Source organism: Mauremys reevesii, linkage group 1, assembly GCF_016161935.1.
Source record: "Mauremys reevesii isolate NIE-2019 linkage group 1, ASM1616193v1, whole genome shotgun sequence".
In the NCBI taxonomy this organism is placed as follows: domain Eukaryota; kingdom Metazoa; phylum Chordata; order Testudines; family Geoemydidae; genus Mauremys; species Mauremys reevesii.
In genome coordinates this window covers 21,887,353-21,906,620 of record NC_052623.1, presented here as the reverse complement: position 1 = coordinate 21,906,620, position 19,268 = coordinate 21,887,353, and the positions used below count along the sequence as shown (strand labels likewise).

Here is a 19,268-nt window from a genome sequence, read left to right as displayed (position 1 = left end):
ATTGATTTCAGGGAGAGTTAAGCATCTAAGTACCTTTAAAAAGCCAGCCCGTAGTCTCTGTCATCTGTACAATGGGGATAACAACATTCTCTCTGCCTTGTCTGTACAGATTGTAGCTCCTTGAAGCAGGGACTGTCTATTACTATACAATGAGTGCAGCGGCAGCCTCCAGGCACTACCGTAATACAAATAATCATTTCCCCTGTGGGTGGGGAGGAGAGGTGGCTCCTCAGAGTCACATTCCTGCAACCCTGAGGCTGCATTAGCAGTGGGGATTCCTTCCCCCATCCCATGTAAAAATCCTGTGTCCGTAGCCCTGTTTCTTTGGGGCAGAACTTAGGCCCCCAGTTCAGCAAAGCACTTAAGCCAGGAGTTCTCAAACTTATTTTGTTGGGACCCCCTATGAAAATATTTCAGGCCGTGACAACCCCTCACCCTGAAAAAATGATGACCCCACCCCACCATACCACCCTTACCTCTGCGCTGCTGCTGGCAGCAGTGCTGCCTTCAGAGCTGGGCTCCCCATCCAGCAGCTACTGCTTTCATGACCCCCCTACACTAGTCTTGCGACCCCGTTTTGGGTCGGACTGTCAGTTTGAGAAATGCTGACTTAAGCAGATGAGTCATCCCATCTCTATTCAGCAAAGCACTTAAGCAAGAACATGTGGAAAGCCAAACCTGTACGTGATTGCTCTGCTCAGTCAGAGCCTTAGCCCTACATGCCCTCCTTCAACATGGCGTGCGGCCATGTAGGTCACTTCTTTTCTATTCAGCTCATGTTATGTTTAAAAGATTAATGAGACATAGCTTCTTGATTTAGAATATATTTCAGACATTCTTACTTCAGATCATTTGCCCTTCTTTTGGTGGGTCATGTTAGCAGAATGATTTATGGATATTTATTTCCCAAAGTGGTGTCTGAACATTGATGGAGTGAATGTTGATGCTGTTAAAGCCAGATAATCAATGCACATTTAACAGCGCGTAGGGTGTGCTAAACGGTCTGACAGTAGTTTGGGGCAGGGAGGTGGACAGCCAAGGATACTTTTGCTGGTTTCTTGAACACTGCATACTCTTCGGCATTCACAAAGGTCCTGATTGCTGCAGACACATCAGTGAATGAACAACTTAGAGCTTCATTCCATATGTGGTATCTGATTTGCCAAGATCTACAAACAATGTGTACAGGAGAGGAAGCCTGTAAAGCACCGCTGGAGAGGTCTTCTCCAATTTATTGGAGAATTCCCTCAATGAGGGCTATATTATGATTGGCTCTTATACAGGGACATGAGTGGTCACACACAAAAATCCTTCCTACCCATTGTAAGGGTCAATCCAAAATAGTAACCCACAACGTGAACAGACCCTTCTTCCACCAGCAAACAAATCATCCAAAAGAAGAGTGGGGAAGAAACAGGGGCATGGGCCCTGTTCTATTTCCAGACTGGTGGAGCAGGAATGGTGCGCCATGAGGAGCAAATAGTCTAGACACAATAAACCAATCCCTGAGCGCTCTCCCGTCGACTCCTGTATTCCAGCTCAGCGAGAGGCACAGGCAGAGTCGACGGGGGAATGGCAGCAGTCAACTCACCGTAGTGAAGACACCGCGGTAAGTAGATCTAAGTATGTCAACTTCAGCTATGTTATTCACATAGCTAAAGTTGCGTAACTTAGATCGATTTCCGGCCCCCCCCCCCACCCGCTGTGTAGACTAGGCCTAGTGGAGTTCTTCAAGGATCAGTCTTGATCTTATTTAATAATTTCATTAATGATATTGGCACAAGAAGTAGGAGTGTGCTAATGAAATTTGCTGATGACAAAGTTGTAATACAGAGGGAAATCCAAATATTATACAGAAAGAATTGGATGACCTCACAGACTGAAATAATGGAAATGGGATGAAATTTAATAGTACAAAATGAAGGTCATTGATTTAGGGAATGATAAAAGTTTCTGCTATAAATTAGGCAGCAGGATCCCAACAAGGGCATTCAGGAGCAAGGCTCATAGTAGGGTCAAACCTGAGGCTGAGAGTAGCAGAGGAGTTCATAGTCATGTTCTAGAATGGGGTTGATACCAAGGATCAGAGTTTGAGTCAGCTTTTGGGGTCCAGATCAGGACGTAAGGTCCAAATCAAGCTGCGTTCAAAGCCAGGAGTTCAAGAACAGTCATGGCAGATACAGGAACACTACAGTTGCCTGGACACTTCCTGGAATGCCCTAGCCCTTGGGTTTATATAGGACAGGGAGCCAACCAGGAGCCCTGATGATGCTGCCTCTCAAATCCCTTAAGGTGGGACTTCCCATGGTCTGTGTCCACAGCAAGTTGTGGAGTGCAAGCTAGTTACAGTTGCCACTGGGTGGCAGCTTAGAGGTGTTTGCTGCTGGGTAGCTCTTCTGGCCTGGGTTTGAGACCCATTGGGCCTTACAGAGGGGGCCTTATGAATTGGAAGTGACAGAGGAGGAGAAAGACCTGGGTGTATTGGTCAATCACATGATGACTATGAGCCACCAATGTGATGTGTTTGTGAAAAAGGCAAGTGCCATCCTAGAATGTATCAAGTGAGGTGTATTTCCAGTGGAGATAGGGAAGTATTAATGCCACTGTCCAAGGTGCCAATAAAACCTCATCTGGAATGTTGTGTCCAACTCTGGTCACCCATGTTCAAGAAAGATAAATTTATACTAGGATGGTCCAGGGACTGGAGGGTCTATCTTCTGATAAGAGACTAAAAGAACTTGGCTTGTTTCGACTACTAACACAAAGGCTGAAAGGGGAGCTGATTGCTCTCTGTAAATACATCAGGGAGGGAGAAGAGTGATTAAAAGGAAACTGTTCAGACCAGAACAAATGGGGATAAACTGGCCAGGATAGGCTGGAAATTAGACAATGGCTTCTAACCATCAGAGGCATGAGGTTCTCAAACAGCCTCCCACCAACAACCTAACTAGAGTTAAGATGGAATCTGATAAATTTATGAAAGATGTCACAGGATGGGGTTTCTTGCGATAGCAGGGGGCTGGATTTGATGACCCAACAGGTCCCTTCCAGTCAGTCCTAGGTCTATATGACATATGCAAATTGTCCCATTGACTACAATAGAAGCCACTCTAAAAATCTATAGAATCAAACAGAGAACAATGTCCTTTTTACAGCATTTTTGACCCAACATAGAGTTCTACAGCAGAAATATAGTTTATATTAATTTTTGTACTATGGTTCCAAAATCCCATCAAAAAGTTATAATTTTCCTCTTGAATTGTACAGGGCTTTCCCATGAGGGGTATATCATATGGTCATTTATTGTTCTTGTGTTTTACACAATGGAGTGGATACCAAGGACTCTGTCGGTTTCTAAAACTACTTTACAAGAGTCCAGAAGATACAAAAGTAATATTCAGCACACAAGTGTAATGTTTTTAGCACGAATGTAAAAGTGAAAATCCAATCTCCACCAAGAGATGCACGAGTCCCGCTACATATACCAGCAAGAAAATTACAGATCAAGCAAGCTGCAGATGATAGAACAGCTTTCTCATGCAGATAGATGTGCAGAATCTACGGGAACACAGCTGTAAAATTGGTAGCATGAATAAATTTCCACATAATGCAAAAACCCTCCGAATTCCAAAAAGCTTAGCAGTGCCTAACAACTGGACAACCCTTTTTCCTGATCACTTTTGATAGGTCCTAATTAAAGCCTCTCTGGCAACTTTCTGTGAAATCAAAAGAACTAAAGAGAGTCATCTCTCACATTTTCAGGCTTCTGAGCCCTTCCCTCCTCCCCATGTACCTCCGCCCACGCGGGAGATTAAATATAACAGTCCAGACAAGATGAAATGCAATGCTCCTGCAGTTTTATTTGAGTTATTAAAAGGAGAGAAGTAACCAAGGGGGAGTAAAATAGGTCAAATGTTCTAGTTCGTTATAAAAAGCTAAAGGCATTGCTCTTGCTTTTTAACATCTCTTTTAAACGCATGCCACTCATCGTAATGTGGAAAGTGAGATTTTAAGGGGCAATAAGTAGCAAACTGAAGGGATGAGGTCAATGGAGGGGACCACAGAAGGATGGCTCCTCATTGGCAAACACAGAGTAGACAATAGCTCAGGGGTGGCCAACCTGAGCCTGAGAAGGAGCCAGAATTTACCAATACACATTGCCAAAGAGCCACAGTAATATGTCAACTGCTCCCCATCAGCTTCCCCACTGCTCCCAGTGCCACCCACCCATCAGCAGCCCCGCCAATCATCACCTCCCCTTCCCTCCCCATCAGCTGTTTTGTGGCATGCAGGAGGCTCTGGGGGCAAGAGGGGAGGAGCGAGGGCATGGCAGGCTCTGCAGGGGAGGGGGCGGGAAGGGGTGGAGTGGAGGCAGGGCCTGTGGCACAGCCAGGGGTTAAGCAGTGAGCACTCTCTAGCATATTGGAAAGTTGGCGCCTGTAGTTCCAGCCTGGAGTCGGTACCTGTACAAGGAGCCGCATATTAACTTCTGAAGGGCCGCATGTGGCTCTGGAGCCACAGGTTGGTTGCCCCTGCTGTAGCTGAAAGGCACATAAATGGCATGACCAGGAGACAGTACAGCACATGCCGAGTGTAGCAGTTATAACAGCGGCAACAGCCATATTTACAGGATGAAGCACCATCCGTTACAGACTCTTCCATTAAGTTCCATAAAACATGGGCACTGGGAACGTTTTCTCCTGAACATAAGGAAGTTACTGGACAAGAAAAGGTTATCCCCCCGCACACACACACGCCTCTCCAGCTTCAGCGTCTCCGTCCCACTTCTCTAATTTGTCACTCTGTCCTTTAGTTCCATCTTTTTCCTTGAAAATGTCTAGCTGTCTCAAACCTCTCTTTGCTGTTTGCTTCAGTGGCCTTATTAGTTGTACTACTCCAGCTATTCCCACCTGCAACCCCTCCAAAGAGTCTGCCCTCCCCACTGCCACTTAACAGACCAAGCTGCAGTCACTTCTGATTTCCTTCCCACCCTCCTTCAGGAATATTGTCATTTGCTTCTAATTGGACTCTCCTGGGAAATAACCCAGAAAGTGCAGCAGTTACAAGTGTCTCTGCTTAGCCACTTTTTGACATAGGAAGAGATAAGCCGTAATACGAGCTTTCTGTGATTCACGCAACTATCTGTCTAGGTGCTTATCACATCCTAACACCTGGCAGAAAGGCATAATGAGATCCCATGGTTGGAAGCTGAAGCTAGACAACTTCGGGCTGGAATAAGACACAACAACATTTTAAGACTGAGGGTAATTAGCCATCAGAACAACCTACCTGGGGAATGTGGTGGATTTGCCATCAATGAAAGCTTTAAATCAAGACTGGATTGCTACAGCCTGGCCTCGTCCATCTTCCAGACAGTCACCAGTCTGTTGTGAGTGGATCCAACCACTAGATCTCAGGTGCGTCTAAGCTCCCTGGGTCTAGGTAGAGTTTAGTCACTGTTTTTAGCTCTGGGTCCATAGGGCATCTGCCCAGGTACAGACTTCTTGTCTGGTCACTTCCTTGGGATGTGAGACCCCAAAGTTCATTCATCCTAATCCTTGGAACCAATGTCTCAGACCTCCCAAGATCCCAGTTGCTCAAACTTGCTCCTCCAAATATCCACCTAGCTGTGGTTACTCTGGGTTCTAGCTTAACCCCTTCAGATACAAAGTGACAGGCAAGCAAGGAACACGGGCTTAGCAAAGGAATTTCTTAAGCACAGTCACTTTACTCTTAAAAAGGGTCTGGAGATGCACCCTCACGCTAGTCTGACCCCTCATGGTCCTTTCTGGTCTTAAAGTCTATTGTGATCATCTAGTCTGACCTCCTGCACATTGCAGGCCACAGAACCTCACCCACCCACTCCTGTAATAGACGCCTAACCTCTGCCTGAGTTACCGAAGTCCTCAGATCATGATTTAAAGGCTTCAAGTTACAGAGAATCCACTATTTACACTAGTTTAAAACTGCAAGTGACCCGTGCTGCAGAAGAAAGTGAAAACCTCCCAGTGTCTCTGTCAATCTGGCCTGGGGGAAAATTCCTTCCCAACCCCAAATATGGAGACCAGTTAGACCCTGAGCATGTGAGCAAGACCCACCAGCCAACACCTGGGAAAGAATTCTCTGTAGTAACTTGGAGCCCTCCCCATCAAGTGTCCCATCACCAGCCATTGGAGATATTTGCTGCTAGCAGTCACAGATCAGCTACATGCTATTGTAGGCAATCATACCATCCCCTCCATAAACTTATCAAGCTCAGTCTTGAAGCCAGTTAGTTTTTTTGCCCCCACTGCTCCCCTTGGAAGGCAGTTCCAGAACTTCACTCCTGTGATGGTTAGCGAGTTTATATCTGTATGTTCTTGTGTTCACACTGGAGCTTAGCTTAAATAACTCCTCTCCCTCCCTAGTATTTATCCCTCTGATGTATTTATAGAGAGCAATCGTATCTCCCCTTGGCCTTCATTTGGTTAGATTAAACAAGCCAAGCTCTGAGTCTCTTCTCATAAGGTAGGTTTGCCATTCTTGGGATCATCCTAGTAACCTTCTCTGCACCTATTCCTCTTCGAATTCATCTTTCTTAAACATGGGAGACCAGAATTGCACACAGTGTTCCAGATGCCTTGTATAATGGAACTATCACTTCCCTATCTCTTCTGGAAATACCTCCCCTGATGCATCCCTAGGACTACATTACCCATTTTTTCACGGCTGCATCACATTGATGGCTCATAGTCATTCTGTGATCAACCAGGTCTTTCTCCTCCTCTGTCTCTTGCAATGGGTAAGTGCTGAGCTTATAGCAAAAATTCTTATTGTTAGTCCTTAAGTGCATGACCTTGCACTATTCAGTTTCATCCCATTTCTATTATACCAGTTTTCTGGGTCATCCAGTTCTTCTTGTATTATATTCTGGTCTTCCTCCATTTTGGCAATGCCTTCCAATGTTGTGCCTTCTGCATATTTTACTAGCACAGTCCCACTTTTTGACCTGTAATTATTTGACCTGGTGAACTCACCTGTCATGGGTATAACTGAGGGCAGTTTACTAGTACTTAGTTCTTTATATTTGCAAAGCACTACCTTACCCAATTAATCCTCAGAACTCCCTGGAAGGTAGATAAATGTAGGTGGGTTTGCATTCCTCGAGCACACCCCCTTGTGCTATAGCATGCCGCTGGAATCCCCTACCTCAGTTTCCCCAAAGGTTCCTGGAAATAGAATCATAGGATTAGAAGGGACTGCAAGGGTCATCTAGTCTAACCTCCTTCCAAGATGCAGGATTTGTTGTGTCTAAATCATTCAAGACGGATAGCTATCCAGCCTCCTTTTGGAAACCTCCAGCATAGGGAAGTTGTGGAAGCTCCTTGACACTGTTCCATTGTCCTACTGTTCTTACAGTGAGGAAGTTTTCCCTGAGATTTAATTTAAATCTGCCATGCTGTAGTTTGAACCCATTGCCTCTTGTCTGCCCTCTGTGGCAAGAGAAAACAGCTTTCCTCCATCTTTTTTATGGCAGCCTTTCAAGTATTTGAAGACCGCTATCATGTTCCCTCCTCAATTTCCTCTTTTCCAAACTAAAACATACCCAGTTCCTTCAGCCATTGCTCTTATGGTTTGTATTCCATCCCTTTGACCATCTTTGTCACTCGCCTCTGGATCCTTTCCGGTTTCTCTACAGCCGTTCTATACATTGGTGACCAAACTGGACACAGTACTTCAGCTGAGTCCTAACCAGCGCCAAGTAGAGCGGTATAATCACCTCTTGTGACTTGCATGCTATGCCTCCGTTAATGCAATCTAAAAATGCATTTGCTTTTTTTGCAACAGCATTGCATTGCTGACTCATGTTGAGGTTGTGATCCACCACAACTCCCAGATCCTTCTCAGCAGTGCTGCTACCAAGCCGGTTATCCCCCATTCTGTATTTGTGCATTTGGTTTTTCTTCCCTAAGTGTAGCACCTTACATTTGTCTTTGCTGAATTTCATTTTGTTGTCTATAGCCCAGTTCTCCAATTTATCAAGATCCCTCTGAATTTTAGCTCTGTCTTCCAAAGTGTTGGCAATGCCCCCTAAATTTGTATCATCTGCAAATTTAATCAGTGTGCTCTATTCCTACATCCGGGTAATCTAGTCCTAATCCAGTCACAACCAAGATCTTTGAAACAATATCCCCCTTCTCCTGGGATCTAAATTATTAAATATCACTCCACTCCCAAATGGCCTCTTTCCACTCACCCTTCAGCTGTAGGGATCACAGTCCACCTTTTTGGGACTGTTTCCAGTCCTGGCCGGTAGACTCTGTGCTCAGGTTCAGGGTTTTCACAGCCCTGTTTCTTGGGGCAGCATCCTGCCTGAGTTCTGGCTCTCAGGAACACGAGCAGGAGCTCCTTTTTTAGTCACTCACCCAGTCAACTAATCACTCTAGTGACCTCCCCAGGTGGGTCTAATAACTCCAAGCACCTGTCTCCACTGGCTGGGAGATAGGGACCCTTGCCCCCACCCATTCTCCAGGCTGCTGGTCCCAGGTCCTTAAAGGAACATGTTCTGGGTTTTCCTATACCTCACCCTCCTGGACAATATTCCCCAGGACCATCTTCTCTCCTGGCTTCAGTTATTTCTTTTAGCTTCATTCACTTTCTCTAGACACACAACAACAGGCTACGTACCTTTTGTGCCCCTACCCCATTACAGTAAGCTATATTATCCCCATTTTACAGACAGGAAAGCTGAGATACAAACAGGTTAAATACCTTGCTTAAGGCCACTTTGCAAATTGGTGGTAGAGTCAGTATTAAATGTGAATAGTTGGTTAGCTATCCAGGGCCTAATCCTTCCTAATACTTGCTGGGCAGGTATGCTGCCCAGCAGCGAGAGAAATTTGCACACTGCTCCTCCTTGGTCTAGGTGAGTTTTGCTGTGAGCTAAGACTGCAGTCCCCAGACCTGTCAAGCCACCTTTAACTAAAACTGAATTGTAATAGAGCTTTTGCATTTTTCCTTGGTTTACTTTGTTCCTTTGATGTGCAAGGATTTAGTGACATGCTTAGTGATACTGTAGCATGAGAGACATTGCATAAAATCAAGTCACTGCTGGTGCAGAAGCTTCCAGATTTAAAGGCTCACTTGCTACCACAGACATGTAGCTGCCTGACTGCAGGCATTTGGCCTGAGACTCAGGCTTTGGTGGGATTTCTCTGAACCCTTTGCAGTACCACAGCTGAAGGCACCAAGGCACATGCACCATGCTATGACAGTGAAACTGACATTGAATGGCCTAAAGGAGAAATATAGGGATAGACAGTAACGTCACTGCCTAAAAATGCCCTCTTGCACTTCAGCTCAAGAGGAAACTTAGTCCCTTCCTCCTGGATGAAGACCTGGGCACAGTGATCTAAGTATTTGTCACTATCAGGCTGGATTACTGCTGTTCACTGTCTCTGAAGATGAATGTGTAACCCTTCTGCCAGATGGAGCTTGCAGCAACAAGGATTGGATTCAGTATCTAGGGGTTCCTTTTTAACAGTACAACACAAAACTGAATCAAGCCCCACCCAGTAACTTGGGCAAATTACACACCACCCCCTGGGTACCTGTACACACGTCCCCTCTGAGTGTGCAAGCACTGAGTGTGTGTGTAGAAAAGAAACATTTAATAAAAAGGGGACAGTAACCCAGCATTAACTTGGGAAAACACCGTAAGCATGGTTCCACAAGCATAAGACCATGAGCAAAATACCCACCCCAGAGTAAGCTGGGCAGTGTCTTTTGCTTCAGGTTCTTAAGTCCAACAAAAGTTCCTTTAACCAGCCCTTCCCCCATCCCTCCACTGCACCCCACTCACAGTTGTCCTTGGTCAGTGAAGACTCAGAGTTCAGAGGTGCATTCACATGAGTTCACCACCTTGCTTGCTTTTTTGGCCGCTCTACCATCAGCCACTCTGCTCCACTGCACGCTCTGGAATGTCTAAAGGTTCCACAGCTCTCGGTGAGTTCAGCTGTTACAGTGGGAGGCTCACTACTAGCACAGGCTGGGCGCCTTTTTCACCAGAGGCACTGTCCCAAAGCAGGTTTAATGCTTGGGCCTGGTTATCAGTTATTTCAACTCTATTGATCTGCAACAAAGGACCCTCCATTGAGTCTTAATCAGCTCTGTCATTACACAGAGAAAAGAGGAAGCAGGGCCGGCTCTAGACCCCAGCGCGCCAGGCGCGCGCTTCGGGCGGCAGGCGGCTCTGGTGGACCTCCCGCAGGTGTGCCTGCGGATGCTCCACCGGAGCCGCGGGAGCAGCGGACCCTCCGCAGGCACGTCTGCAGGAGGTCCACCGGAGCCACGGGACTGGCGACCATGAGAGCGCCCCCTGTGGCGCGCCACCCTGCTTGGGGCGGGGCAATTGCTAGAGCTGCCCCTGAGAGGAAGGCCTTTAGGCAGTATGCACGCACACCACATACAAATCCTATCCCCACTCTCTCTCATCTCCACTGGCTTTGGCACTCCTGCCCCGTGCTTAGCAAGTGCCGTTCAGCTGCAGGAAAGTCATAGAATCATAGAATAAAAAAATAATAATTGGAGATATACCTATCTCCTAGAGCAACTGGAAGGGACCTTGAAAGGTCATCATGTCCAGCCCCCTGCTTTTGCTAGCAGGAGCAAGTACTGATTCTTGTCCCAGATCCCTAGGTATCCCCCTCAAGGATTGAACTCACAGCCCTGGGTTTAGCAGGCCAATGCTCAAACCACTGAGCTGTCCCTCCCCCCCATTGTAGAAGATTAGGGTTGGAAGAGACCTCAGGAGGTCATCTAGTCCAACCCCCTGCTCAACGCTCAAAGGACCAACATCAACTAAATCATCCCAGCCGGGGCTTTGTCAAGCCTGACCTTAAAAACCTCTAAGGATGGAGATTCCATCACCTCCCCAGGTAGCCCATTCCAGTGCTTCACCACCCTCCTAGTGAAATAGTGTTTCCTAATATCCAACCTAGACCATCCTCACTGCAACTTGAGACCATTGTTTCTTGTTCTGTCATCTGCCACCACTGAGAACAGCCGAGTTCCATCCTCTTTGGAACTCCCCTTCAGGTAGTTGAAGGCTGCTATCAAATCCCCCCCTCACTCTTCTCTGCTGCAGACTATATAAGCCCAGTTCCCTCAGCCTCTCCTCGTAAGTCATGTGCTCAGCCCCCTAATCATTTTCGTTGTCCTCCACTGGACTCTCTCCAATTTTTCCACATCCCTTCTGTAGTGGGGGGCCCAAAACTGGACACAATACTCCAGATGTGGCCTCACCAGTGTTGAATAGAGGGGAATAGTCCTTCAATCAGGGCATGCCAAACGCAGTTCTGCTACCCTTTAGTCACACAACAATGGTAACATACTTTGTTACCCCTGCACCACAATAATAAAGTGACATGCAATCCAACAGCAGCCAGAAGTGATCATTTGGGCAAAGCAGCCCCATCATGCTGCACACATAGGTATCGTGGGTATGTCTATGCAAACAAGGTCAGTGCCTGAAGTCTTCCTCCCCAGCTCATTACTAGATGTCAAGGGAGAGCTCATTCAGGCCCTGCTTACATCTGTGAAGAAAATGCATGGGCTGCAGATGGTGGAGACTGCAGCTGCCTGCCTTCTCCATGCTCAAGACCCTGGCGGCGAGTCAGCTATCAATGCCAATTTAAGGCTTTAGTCCTAATCTTCAGAGCAATTAATGGATCAAGCCCCAGCTACTTCAAAGACCAAATTGTGGCCTATGAACCAATACAACAGCTGTGCGCCTCTGGGAGAATACAAACCACAAAGCCCAAGATGGAAGCTGGGGACAAAGCGTTCTCCATGATCTCAGTGGGAGTTAGCACCTACCCTGCTTAGGTATTTTTGAAAATCCTACTAGGTGCCTATCTGCAACTTCAGGTGCCTAAATACTTTTGAAAATCTGCCCCCTGGATACTATGATGATGGGTGGCAGTATAAAGCACTAAGCGGGACTGATAGTGTGCTATTCAGGCAGGCTGCAGAGCAGACAGTTCTGCATCCCTACAGGAGGCAGTATAGTGATTTAAGAATAACTCATTCTCACCTCCACATCCCAAATGGCAGAGGATCTTGGCTGTGGGTTTGAGGAGCTAGAGCAGGTCAGCTGAGAGGAAAATGTCTCATTGTAGTGCATCTCCTCACTAAAGCTCTGATCCTGCACCATTAATGCCAATGGGTGTTTTGACTTCCGTGAGCACAGTATCAAGCTCTAAAGCCCAAATCAGAGGATTTAGGCTCCTAATTTCCATTGACTTAAACAGAAGTTAGGAGCCTAAATACCTTTGAGCAGCAGGTCTCAACCTTTCCAGACTACTGTACCCCTTTCAGGAGTCTGATTTGTCTTGCATACCCACAAGTTTCACCTACTTAAAAACTACTTGCTTACAAAATCAGACATAAAAATACAGAAGTGTCACAGCCACACTATTACTGAAAAATTGCTGACTCTCGTTTTTATCATATTATAAAATAAATCAACTGGAATATAAATATTGTACTGACATTTCAGTGTATAGTATATAGAGCAGTATAAACAAGTTATTGTCGGTATGAAATTTTAGTTTGTACTGACTTTGCCAGTGCTTTTTATGTAGCCTGTTTAAAACTAGGCAAATATCTAGATGAGTTGATGTACCCCCTGGAAGACCTCTGCATACCCCAAGAGTACATGTACCCCTGGTTGAAAACCACTGCCTTTGAGGAGCTGAGCTGTACAGTCTGTACTGAACTGAACACAAAATGGACAGCTGATCCCCTTGAGATTTAAAGTTATAGTACACAGGAAAGAAAGGCATAAACATTACATAGCTACACCACAAATACTACAAGGAAAAAATGGTGACCCGTAAGAAAAATGAAACCCATCCTTCAGCCTTGCAGTAGAGTAAAATGGTAAAATATTGCAAAATTGTAAAATGATTTCAAATTTCTACTGTGCTCTCTTTTCCCCCCTACAAACAAAACACAGGATCTTATCCAAGCGCTGCGGCCCTAAAAATTTTGTTGGGGATTTAGGTTTTTGAATTTTATAATGAAAACCTTCCCTACAAAATATTGCCCCATAGTCTTCTATGAAACTCTGGGCAAATATGCATCACATTTCTTTTCCATAGTGTCTTGGGATTTTTTTCCCCTTCTGTTTCATTATCACCACCACACAGACCTCTATAAGAGTATAGATCACATCACCTACATGGAGAATCTGTCCAGAGTGGGAACCTGAGCCCGAAAATACCTCTGCATGGGCAGGCCCCTCTGCCCATACAGAGCTCGTGCCAAGATCAGGGCTTAGCTGAGCCCACTTTAATAGCATTCCAGATGCAGGAATCAACTTGTTAATTGACTCATGTTTCAAAACCCTAACCTTTTCATCCATGTGATCTGCACCTGTTAAAGGCATTCCTGATAAAGGAATCATTTGTAATTAAATAATATTTTTAAAAGCCCCTGTCTGACCACTTATCTAACTCCTCTCAATTACCTAGTCCATATAACACTGTGAAATGGTAATTACTGCAGGCACTAAAATCTATACATCTGCCTGTCTATCTAAGGTACTTACTGTAATATTTAGGCACTGATTCCTGATTACTGCAGAAATTCCCCGAGAGCCATCTACTACTATAGTCCTCAGCCAGGATCAGGGCCCCCTACTGCTAGATAATGTAGATCTGTACACAGTGAGACACTGCCATTGCAGGAAAGAATTTGCAATCTAAAGCTCTGATCCTGCAAATGCTTAGGCCTATGAGCATTGCTACTGAGTTGAATGTGACTGCTCACGTGCTTAAATATTCTATTCTGTTTCTCTATAGGTTCTTACACCACACTTACCAGCATAGTCTCTGAGCACCTTGCAGTAGTGCACTGAGCCATGGAAGAGAAGTGTGTGCAGTGCAGTGTCTTGTTCTGATTTGGGGGTAGTAGTGGTTTTGATTTGAATTAGGGTTTTTTGGGGGGGGGTTGTTTGGTTGTTGGTGATTTTTAAATATACATGTTGTTCTGTATTTATTTTGCAGAAGGCAGGTCAAAGAAATGTGCCTTGCTCCTGGAGCAGAAGTTGGTGAGGCCTGCTATGATCCTGGGGGGAAGTTCATTCTACAGACCAGCCCTCAAGAAAGTTCTGTCTCCCCCACAGTCGACCTTTCTTGTATTGTTCTATTGGGCCAGAGGAGTGAAGCTGTCAATCACAGTCTTCATCCCAGAGCTTTAGGCGGTCTCTTGAGTCAAGGCCTTGGGGACTAATTTAAGACAAGAATGCATCAAATAGGTATAATAAAGAGAAAAAAATGGAACAGGGAAGATGACGGTAACCGGGGCATGGCTACATAGACTAGCTCTGAGAACAAGCAGGCAGTTTTGAGTCAGTTATTATGTTTGTATATAAACTTCTTCTTGTATGCAGACATCAGAGTTCCATGTCCAAGTTCCATAACCAGAGGACAGCCTCTGTATCAAGGGAGGCTAGGGATTGTAGATGTCTGGCTGGGCACTCTTCCAGCACAGGAGTTATTGTCTGCAACGTTGCCCCACGGTCACAGCATAGAGAGAAAGACGGGCCAATCCTGGGCATAGCTCTGGCAACTCTCTATGAGCCAGAGAGTAGCCTGTTGAGCCTGGCCCAGGATCTACAATCAAGGAAATAGACCTACAGTCTACAAGGAGGCAAGTGCAGCAATGGACTCCTCAATTTACATGGTGTATTGGACTATTTCCTACCAATGATTCTACTCTGTAAGAACACAGTTTTCAGCTTCCGGTGGTGCTGATGATCTGTGCACGGTAAAGGACTAGTAACGCTCTTGTCCAAGAGTGCATGGGCTGCCGTAGCAAAGGGCTGTCAAGACGTCAGCTGTTGTGTGTCACCCTGGTCTGCATATTGGGATTCCTCCCCTGAATAAGAGCAGATTGTCAAGTTGGCGCTGTGTGTGGTTTCCTGTCTGAGAATGGGGCATTGGCCAACTGGAGATATAATAGGTTGGTTCCATCTGTTGCAGCTCTCCAAGCAGACTTAATAGCATTGGCATCTCATTGAAGATCTGGCAGAGCTGCTGGCACATACAAACTGGAGGTTGGTGTATAATTCAAGCAACCATGAATAATTTGAGTGCCTGAATTCACCTCCGTGTCAACAAGCTGAGTGTGGCGACTACACCCCCAAACCACAGAGCAAACTCCAGGGCCAATACAGATGTACCGAAAGGTCTGCTCCCCAGGAGCTTCCAGATAGCTTTTGTATCGAGGCAGTACAGGAAGAGATCTTCATTTTCACATGTTCTAGTTGAGGCCAGTATGTCAGGCTCTGGTTGAACTTTCCTGTTAAGTATGTGACAACTGTTTGGAATGGCAGTATGTGTCCTTGGACATGGATCAAGATGGGTCAATTGGCGAGACAATTGTTTAGATGGAAAGTAGTTGTCACTGCCTTGGTTACATTCAGAATTAGCTTCCATTACTGTAAATAAGGGTCAGAATGGGGAGTAAGTCTACTGCCTTCACATGGAGCCCCTGTCAAGAGTGAAAGCAAAGCTAAAACAGACAAAATGCAAAATTGGAGCTCACGTTCTTGTCGTATATAACCCGTAACAGAAATAAATAGCCATCCCAAATCCCTAAGGCAACATTTAACATTTAACAAGATGTCAAAGCCATGAATTACTATTTCCTTGGTGGTATTTGTACCTTAAATGGTACGAATTTGAAATCAGAGTTTGGAGTTATTAGCGGGTGTAGTATTGGTGGGAGATCTGCTGGCACCTACTGGCTCAAGTGTAGAAGTGTGTAAAACAGGAAATTGAGAGAAGGTGACCGGGTGTGGATAAAGGAAAGGGTTTAATGTGAGAGCCAGGGACTGAAGTTGGGAAGCAAAACACATTGTGCTGTGACCAGCTGGAGTTGAATAAACTACCAGCAGTGAGAGAGGATCTCTGCCTTCACACCTTCGAGCTGATCACCCACTAAACAGACTGGGTGTCTGTGGCAAAGGGGGATTCCTCTAGTTTTTAGGAGACATCTTGTCTTGTGCTGAGACATCTTATGCCAGCAGGGCAGGCCAGTCTCCTGGGTTGTGAGGAAGCTAATACAGGGTGCTGGGCTGGAAAGGAAGGGCTAAGTCCGGACTCCTAGGCAAAACGAGGAACCTCCTTTTTGTTCCCTGGTTGGCCTTGTCTACATCCCTGGTCCCCGATTCTTGCTGGGAAGCAGTAGCAGGTGGGGAGCTCAAAGTGGCCAGCCTGTAGGGAAAGCTGCTGTGGACTGCGATGTAGGCAGTCTGGCCTAGTAGTCAGAGCAGGAGTCAGGTCTAGTGGGCAGAGCAGGTGTCCAGACTGGGGAACAAAGCTGAGGGCCAGAACCAGAGTCTACTGCCAATTACCAGAGTCAAGGGGTCATGCCAGAGTCAGAGGCTGGGGTCAGAGCCAGGACTGGTAACTGATGGCAGAAGCAAGGTAAGGGCAGGGACTGGAGGAGAGGCAAGGTTCAAACACGGAGCAGGAGCACGGTGGGAACAGGGGCAAAGGCAGGGGTTCAGCAAGAGCAGAGCATGAATCAGGACCAGTGTTTGGGTGCAGGCACAAGCAGAGAGGGATAATGGGGGGATAATGGTGTTACGAGTTCAGTCACAGAGATCCCCTTGGGACTGTCACCTGATGTGCTGAAATTACCTCTGAGCCTGTTTTCCCTGCCAGATGGGGACTCCAGGACCCTGCCTTGTTGAGCCAGACACATTAGCCTGCTGCAAACACAGACCCAGGTCTGGTCCATGCCCCCAAAGCTACAGACATAACTGAAAACAGCTCAGCAGGTTACCTGTCTCCAGCACCCAGACACCCAATTCCCAATGGGATCCAAACCCCAAATAGGTCCATTTTACTCTTTATAAAGCTTATACAGGGTAAATTCATAAATTGTCCACCCTCAATAGCACTGATAGAAAGATATGCACAGCTGTTTGCTCCCCCAGGTATTAATCACTTACTCTGGGTTTATTAATAAACAAAAGTGATTTCACTGAGTATAAAAAGTAGGATTTAAGTGGTTTCAAGTAATAACCAACAGAACAAAGTAAGTCACCAAGCAAAATAAAGCAAAAACGTGCAAGTCTAAATCTAATACATTAAGAAACTGATTACAGGTAAAATCTCACCCTCAGAGATGTTCCAATAAGCTTCTTTCACAGCCTAGACTCCTTCCTAGTCTGGGCCCCATCCTTTCCCCGGTACAGTCTTTGTTAGATCCAGAAGACATCTCAGGTGGTAAGCAGGGGTTTTCTCATGACTGGCAGCCTCTTTTGTCCTGCTCCACCCCCTTTTATTGCTTCGGCACAAGGCGGGAATCTTTTGTCTGTGCTTGTCCCCAGCCCCACCTCATCAATGCAAAAGTACAAGTATTAGGATGGACATGGACACATGTCACTGTAAGACCCCAAGTTTCCATTCTTCCTGGGTTGGCCCACACATACACAGGAAGGCTTGCAGGTAAATAAACCATTTGCAACCAATTGTTCTAGTCAATGGGAGCCATCAAGATTCTAAACCACCATTAATGGCCCACACCTTGCATAATTACAATAGGACCTCAGAGTTATACTTCATACTTTTAGATTCCGATACAAGAATGATACATGCATATAAATAGGAGGAATATATTCGGTAGTTTATAACCTTTGTTATGATACTTTACAAGATACCTTTTGCATAAAGTATATTCCGGTTACATCATATTCACACTCATAAGCATATTTCCATAAAACATATGGAGTGCAACATCACAAATGGTTCTTAACTGCCTACCTCACCTGAGCACAGAGGAATTGTGAGTTAATGCTTGAAGAGGTGAAATCCTGGTCCCTGTTGAAATCAAGAGATGTTTTGCCATTGACTCCTCCCACAAAGGAATACTATTAACTGGGCTCTTCTCTCTCCCCTGAGAGTAATATCTTGCCATAAGGGTTAAGAGGACTTGACTCCCTCCTTATTGTTATTAGGGCTTTAGAAAGTGATTCTGTTGGTTCCCTTTGTTTCTGGAGGTTGTTTCGGGCTGTGATTTTACCCCTCTGCTGGAACATGCTTGGAGAGAGGAAACTGAATATGAAATGTTTTAAAACTTCCCTGATTTAATATGTTGGTTACAGACCCTCGGTTTGTTCTTGATCTCTATGAATCACTCAGTTAGATTCGCAGATCTCCCAAAGGATATTTCAAAGATATTTTTTTCATCTGGGAAAATAAAATATTGAACACGACCAATCATTTCTGGCAACAGGGCCTCTATCTGCAAACCAATTCTCATTCATTAGGCGGCATCTGTTTGGGAGCGGGGGAGAGGAACAGCTGCAAGAAAACACCTCTTAATCCCAGAGCTGGAGAGCAGTCTGAAGCAGGGAGTTGCTTAGCTTAGGTGTGGGTTCAATTGCATTCAGTGTCTTCTGGTTCAGTTCTAGTTCAAGCCATCAAAAAAAAATTGATGGTTCGGTTATGGGTTCAAACAGTTTCAAATCAAATGTCAAATGTTTTAGTGGAAGGTGTGGTGAGATGTTGGCAGTGTGTGTGTGTGTTCATTCAGTGTGCTATCCCAGCTCTGTGCAGATAGCAGACCTCAATTAAATTGCCCAATAAATCCACAGACTCGGTTTTCAGCGAAGGCATCTGGCCAGGTTTATTGTCGACGAAACACGGTAATAGTACCTGGCAGACTCTGCGAGGATACTAAGACATGTATGCCCGTGACGATGGACGCAGCTCAGTCAGTGGCAGGACTTTCCACTGCCCCCTAGACTGGCCAAAGACACTCCCTCTGAGATACATCTTTATACACCAATACAAACAAGACACGTATTGCCTCTGGCATATCAGGGCACCACCCATTGCCTTGTACATGTTGGTTTGATTAAAACATCTCTATCCATCATGCTGTCATCCTGACCGTATCTTTAGGATGGGTCAGTGTGTTCCTGTTATCTCTGGGGAATGTGCTGGTATCAGGGTGTTCTGGTACTGCCCTTCTGGAATGTGCTTACATGAGTGCTCTGTGCCCAACACCTCTTAGGAATAGGTGTTTATGCAATAGCCGCTCTGTGCTTGCCAAATTCTGTGAGCAGGGCCTGCCTCTTGCTCACAACCTGACTTTGCTTCATATCAGCAAAGCTTTGACCACTACTTTAGTTCAGGCCTGAGGCCTCTGACACAAGGGCTTATGTCTCAGGCTCTCTTCCTACTACAGAAGGAAATTTAAAAAAAAGA

At 45.7% G+C, this 19,268-nt stretch overlaps 1 long non-coding RNA gene across 1 annotated transcript; it reads right to left on the bottom strand.

The window, feature by feature from the left end:
- Window positions 1-863: 863 nt before the first annotated feature.
- Window positions 864-8,357, bottom strand: LOC120399416. Its single transcript, XR_005595143.1, has 3 exons — window positions 8,237-8,357; window positions 7,086-7,208; window positions 864-1,169 (listed from the first exon to the last, which is right to left on the bottom strand). It is a non-coding gene; the product is annotated as an uncharacterized LOC120399416 (long non-coding RNA).
- Window positions 8,358-19,268: the final 10,911 nt, after the last annotated feature.